Source organism: Adiantum capillus-veneris, chromosome 28 (genome assembly GCF_014529385.1).
Source record: "Adiantum capillus-veneris isolate H3 chromosome 28, ASM1452938v2, whole genome shotgun sequence".
In the NCBI taxonomy this organism is placed as follows: Eukaryota; Viridiplantae; Streptophyta; class Polypodiopsida; order Polypodiales; family Pteridaceae; genus Adiantum; species Adiantum capillus-veneris.
This window is the reverse complement of record NC_140958.1, coordinates 30160535-30167391: the sequence shown is the minus strand read 5'-3', so window position 1 is coordinate 30167391 and position 6857 is coordinate 30160535.

The following is a 6857-nucleotide window of genomic DNA, read 5'->3' as shown; positions in this document are numbered from 1 at the left end:
AAATCACTCAAGAGTAGATCTAGCAAGTCCCTGACCTCTAGTCTCTACGAAGCAATAAACCTCGCAACTAGCTACCTAACTGGTAATATGTAAATAAAATTGAAAGACAAATCTTCAAAAAAGGACGCTCTAAATACTCTCAAGTCACTCACCATCTAAGGATCATTCCCAATCAACGACGTTGATGTTAGTAGGTCGTCGCAATGAACATATGTAGCATAGCTATTATCACTACTCAGGGAAGTGACTCGAATGGGACACAAAAACTCTTTGAGGTTTTCAATCTCAAGAAGTGAACCTATGAAGCAAACACACCAACTCAACAAGAAAATCACCACTCAATGATTGGAAAACTTTCCTATGTCTTTTCTCACCGCTCTAGGTAGGTCATCCCATTTTGACACTCAAACGAAGTTAAAATGCAACAAAACTTTAGGAGGAGGTCTAAGAGATCTAGGGGCTCTATCCTACCAAGTCTCTTTGCAATATGATATGGTACTAAAATTACAATCCCTCATGATTAAGGTCCTAAAAACTACAATAAAACTATCCAAAAAGGTTTCCCTATGGTCTAGGAACACTCTCCTATGGTCAAAACATTAAAAAATAGTGATTTTAAGCACTCAAATCTGAAGATTAGGCTCACTAATGAGTACTCACAAACCTAAAAGAAACTAACAATGCTTACACTTGAATAAAAGAGCATGAAAAGAGGAACACAATGCAAGTTTCAAAATCAAAATAAAATTATCCAATCATTAGTTATGTTGATTACAAATCTGAGTTGAGAAGTCACTTGAGCGTGTGTAAAATAGAGTTCCTTCTTTCTTAAAAGATAAAACTCCTTTCACTTTAAGGATATTGAATTTTATACCTAGGGCTTTCTAAATGGCCAATGATAGGCTCATGTGGGCTTTTACACATATCATGATAAAATTACAACTTAGGGAATTGATCTACTACGTTGGAATCACGATTTACACACAATGTAGCTAGATTATCTTGGAAAAATAATAACGTACAAATGTGGTGTCCGACTAGGTGCTCAACCAGATGGACGTCCATTCATGTCAATTTGCCAATAGAGACTCTCTTAGTTCATTCATGTAATCTCATGAATTAGTAGTATTTGGATAGCTAGGCCATGCCTAATTGCTACCACAAAAAGAGTCATCTATGATGGCTATACCTTGTGCATATAGCCAAGATATATACAACGATTATAAGCCAATCTCATTAGGAGAAATATGAACCTTGCATGGGCCTTGTAAGGAATCCTAATTTTTAGGGATTAAGGCTAATGTTGTGTGGGGTTTAGGGGGCAAGGGCATTGAAGAAGGGAGTTTTGACTAGGCTTTTCTAGCCTTTTTTTTAGACAAATGTAGGATGTGGACCTAAATGGTTACTTTCTCTCTCTAGCTTTTTTTAAAGTGAAGGAAGCATACGGGTGTGTCCACATCAGCAAAAACGTGGGTCACAAAGAGACAAAATTTGACTTTTTAAAAAAAAAATCATTTTTACTTGTTTCTAACTTAAAACTCCCTCCCAACATATATACATATCCAAAAATCATTTTTTGACCCATTTTTTAACCCACAAGCTTAGAAAGTCCATTTTTTCAAAACTCTATTCCCCCAAAAAGTAATAAACATTTTGTTCTCTCCTCCTCCTCCCTCCTCCCTCCTCTCTCTCTCTCCCTCTCCTCTCCCTCCCTGTCCCTACCTTCCTCCTCCTCCCCAATCTCTCCCTCCCCCCCCTCCCTCCTTCTCTCCTCCCACCTTCCTCAACCTCTCTACCCTTCCCCCTCTATCTTTTCATCATTTGCTTCCTCACGCAACAGCTTCCATGGTGCTCACGGACATCACAAATGGTCTTCTTCCACCACCACGTACTCCGCACACCAAAAGCATACATATTCGCTTACCCACGAAATTTGCACCGAAGACCACTAGTGAAGGTGATCAAAGGTCATCACAGGAACGTCACACCGCTTGTAAGACCAATGTTGACATTTGGGTGGATGGCCATTTGTACCCTTACGATCCTATAAGCCGATTCCATCCACTGTTTAATAGCCTTTCCACATTTCTTCAATTTCTTGGGAGGGGAGAAGCAGGTTTGTTAAGCTATTGCAAGCGGTTGTGTATGGGTGTAGGTGCTTCTTTGCATATGTGGATGCACGAATGTCAAGATCTTCACCTCAAGACGACGGCATTACAAGAGAGTGTTGCCTCTTCAGAGAGGGTAGTTAAAACTCTTGAACAACAAATGCAAGAAAAGGAGTTCCACATCCAGAAGCTTACCAACACCATCACATACTTGAAAGAAACACCCCTTGGTGCAAGGGAACGCAAAAATGATGCATTCTTACTTCACACTATTTTCTAACATTTATTTTTTTTTGTTGCTAGAAAGTTCATCCAGGAGGCATGCGGTGGAACAATCCAAGATGATCGAGTCAACCTTCTCACTAGTTGTCTCAATACCCAGGACGTGATTTCTATCTTACAATCACCTAGAGGTAAGCACATTAAGGATGCAGTCACCAAGGACCTTATGCGTAAATTAAGAAATGTGGTTAGTGATGATGACGTTCAACAAGCTTGTGATGAAGCTGGAATCAGCACCAAAGCCTATCAGGCTAGTTTCCAACTCCTAAAGGATGCCCTCAAAGAACATGGCATTGTGGAAAACCTATTTCCCGTTCCTCACAAGGTCAAGCTTGGAAAGAAGGCCACAAACAAAGATGTGTTCTCCCGCATTGGGACATACCTACACATTGAGGACACAATGCCAACTTCCCTTTATGCTTCGTGCGCAACAAAGACAAGGGGAAAAGGTAAGAAACAATCCATAAGACCTTTGGAGAAGGGCTTTCCTTACACAATGTGGAACAATATTTTCGTGGATCTTAGAAGGATTCAAGAAGCCATGCTTAGATTTTACGAGTTACCTGAAGAAGGTGACACACTTTACTTTTTTCTTTGGTATTATTCTTATCATAGACTCTGAAGTTTAAGGTCTTAGCACTATTTATTTTGTAGTGCTTGGCACAAAAGTCTCTTTTGTGCTGAAACTCGATGAGTGTCAAATAGTGAAAGGCCGAAGGTTAGAGAGGCTAAGTGTCACTCTAATGAACGAGGCCCTTCTTCAAACCAAGGGAAGGGATTCAATCGAGCCATCTCCCACTCCATCTTTTAGCGTGCAATCAGAGAAAGACATTTGGTGGTTGGGTGCTATTGAGGTGCCCAAAGAGACCAATGGAGTACTTTCATGGATTTTTGAGAGAACTCCATGGATCACAGAAGTAATACACTCCCAAATTGCAGGTCAAAAGTTGGAGATTGAGGGTTTTGGTAGTTATGATGTGGAGTGGCACTTAGGTGGGGATTTGAAGACCATAAGGTGTTTGCTTGGCTGCAAACAAGGGGCTTCTTCTCTCATGCCTTGTCCATTTTGCACTCGAGGGTACAAACCTAATGGAAAAAAATCACATAAGAGCACTGCAAAGGCCGGTTCCATGCTTCCATGGCAAGGGCATGGAGAACAAGGGTAAGATTGTCGTGATGTCGAAGATGAAGGTAGAGAATGGGAAGCGTCTATTCTGAGATGTCCCATGCTCAATGCCCCAGACCGTGATCAAAAGGACCACGCTTGGAATCCAATCTTTCAATTTTCTCTATCGAATGTACATTTTTGTACATTACACGCATTCATGCGCATTTTTGATAGGTTATTGAAGCTCCACATTGACTATGCCTTCACAATGAAACCGTTGGAAAAGTCCCAGGAAGTGATCGAAAGAGTGGAGGTACTCTTGAATTCCGTTGGCTGTCACGGTGGAAATGTGTCTATCGTTGCTGCAAAGAACACAGGGGAGGCCCATGAAATTGATCAACAAGTGTCAATGAGTGGACAAAAAGCTAGACACTTTTTGAAGAAAGTTTCCCAAGGAAAGCCAAGTCGATATGATGCTCAAAACAGCTCCAACCAACAGGCAGGTAACCTTTTGGAGCTTTGGAAGGAGTTATGCAAAGCTACTACCGACAATGATTCAAATGGCGAGCTTGCAAACAAGAGCAAGCAAGTTTGGGTACATTTTGATAAAATGGTCAAGCTTATGGGCCTTAACAGCACAACAGAAGAACAACGCCAATCATTTCAAGAAGCCTTGGCGGATTTTACCAAGGTCTTCACCCTTTCTTGGGGTGAAAATAACATCACACATTACATGGTAAGTCATTTTACATGGTGTATTCATTACAAGGGATTGTTTTTATTTAATAATGTGGATCGTTTACTCATGCAAACAACATATCTTGTTTGCGCATGGTGCATTTTTTATGCACAAGTATGGATCGCTTGAAATTTTTAGCACTCAAGGCATGGAGTAGTCCCATTATCGAGCAAGGGGAGTGTACTTCAAAAATACTCGACATGGTGGTGGAATGGTGCAATCAATTATTTGGAGGAGATGTTCAATTGGTTTTTTCGCACAACATTTGCTCGTAAGATCACAATGGAGCATGTACAACAATCCAAGATTGCTATTGAAGTGCGAAAATGGAGTCGTCAAGAGCATATCAACAAGTGGCAAATGTCGCAAGGTCCCACCAAGCATGCTGCATGGCGGCGATGCAGAGTGCGACAAGGATCAAAGTGGATACTGCACGAGTCACTAAACGTGAACGCAAGGTCCAAATCTTAGCGATATGTTTATTTAAAAAATAATAATGTTTAAAAAAAAATAGTGTGAACAGGTCCCTTTTTAAATGGGCCCTTATAAATATTGCATGCTCTCATAAACCACTCATTTATTAAGAACAGGTGAGCTCTTACCAACAAAATGGTGCGCACCAAACAAACCGCGAAAGAGCATCCGCTTGCCAACAAAAAAACCCTCCAAGGATGTGAGAAGCCGTCATGGCTTAAAGGCACAAGAAAACAGCCACGAACGCCTGGCCGTTCTAGGAACTCATCTGGTAGTGGGCATGGTGGTAGGACACGAGAGTCATCGAGGAGTGTTGAATCTCCACCTCCTCAAGATATAACACCTAGAAGGAGAATGAAGCAACGTGCCCAGCGCTGGAGAGAAGAAGAGGGCCAACAAAGAACAGAGTCCGATAGGGAGCAGCCGTCGCGCCACCAATCACAAGCAGGACCATCCAGGACTCGGGTGGTCCATACAGACACTGAATCAGAGAGTGAACCACCATGGATGCGAGAAAAAATACCGCGCACACATCGGGTGGCCGTTGGGGGGAAGACATTGCATGGACGCCAGGGAGCTCTCCGCACACGACGAGATCGGCAGCCAAGGGAAGAGGAAGAATCAGAAGAGGCTGCAGAACCAGCCCCTAAGCATGTAAACAGGTGCAAGTCTAAGTTTTTCAAGAATCCTAAACGCTGCCCGCCAGCAAATGTGCAAGTGCCCCCAAGCCAACCGCAGCGGCGTCGAAAAATAGCAAGGGCATCTGCAGAAATCCGCCACTACCAGAAGACGACGGAGCTTTTGATTCGACGCGCCCCTTTTGCTCGCACTGTGAAGGAGGTGCTTCAAAGCTATGGAAATCAGTATAGAATGCAAGCAATAGCGCTAGAGGCTATTCAAGAAGCTGCAGAGGCCCACATCATTTCGGTGTTGGAAGATACCAACCTATGCGCCATACATGCAAAGCGAGTGACAATACAGCCAAAAGATATGCATCTTGCACGTCGATTGCGACGAGACTTCGAGCATTAGCCGAAGTTACCCCTCTTTTTGTATTGTACACCCTTATCTTTGTAATGATTTGACTTTCCAATGACAATATGATCAACAGTTGTGTCTACTGTGTCTATTATCTTTGTAATGAAATGACTTTGTAAGTTCAAGTTCTGTATGTAATTTCAGTAAATTTGTGCTTTTTAAGTACCCTTGGGGGTAGATAATCCTATAAGGGGCAAAAAAAAGCCTGGCCACAAGGGCGCACAAATGGCCCATCCATCAGTTTTGCATGGGCCATTTGCGCGCCCTTGTGGCCAGGCTTTTTTTTGCCCCTTGTAGGCTTATCTACCCCAAAGGGTACTTAAAAAGCACAAATTTACTAAAACCTATTGGTTTTGCAACATTATTTTACATGGATCCTTGTGGAAACCCTTTTTTAGCCATTTCAAGCTTTGAATTCCCTATAGGATAGCAAAAAGAAAAACATATTGTGAAACCAAGTGTCTATGCAACATTAATTTTGATTTTTCAAATGTCCAATGTAATTGGACTTTTTGGTGCAGGGGTGTACTAGGTAGAGCTAAAGCAGGTGATAGTGTGCTAGAAACTTCATTTCATAATTGATTTCACCTTTTCTAGTGTCCTTGAGTGTGAACATATGCTGGAATTGCCATAGAAAGCGTGCATCTAAATTAATGATGCAAAACCAATTCATTTCAATAAATTTGTGCTTTGTAAGTATCCTAGGGGGTAGATAAGCCTACCAGAGGCAAAATAAAGCCTAGCCACAAGGGCGCACAAATGGCCCATCCAAAACTAATGGATGGGCCATTTGCGTGTCCTTGTGGCCAGGCTATTTTTGGCCCTTGGTAGGCTTATCTATCCCGTAGGGAATATAAAATACCTAAATTTACTGAAATTGACTGAAATTACATACAAAACTTGAAATTACAAAGTCACTAATAAAAAAAAAATCATATCACCAATTGAAACAATTTTCAAGATTGACAAATCACATTCAAAAGAATTTGCAAGATAGACAATTTCAAATATTTTTTATTACTTTCAAAACGCTGATTTTACATCATGTATCTGAGGAGTTCATATATTTTTTGACCATTTCTTGGCGCCTATTTTGTACTTAAGGCAA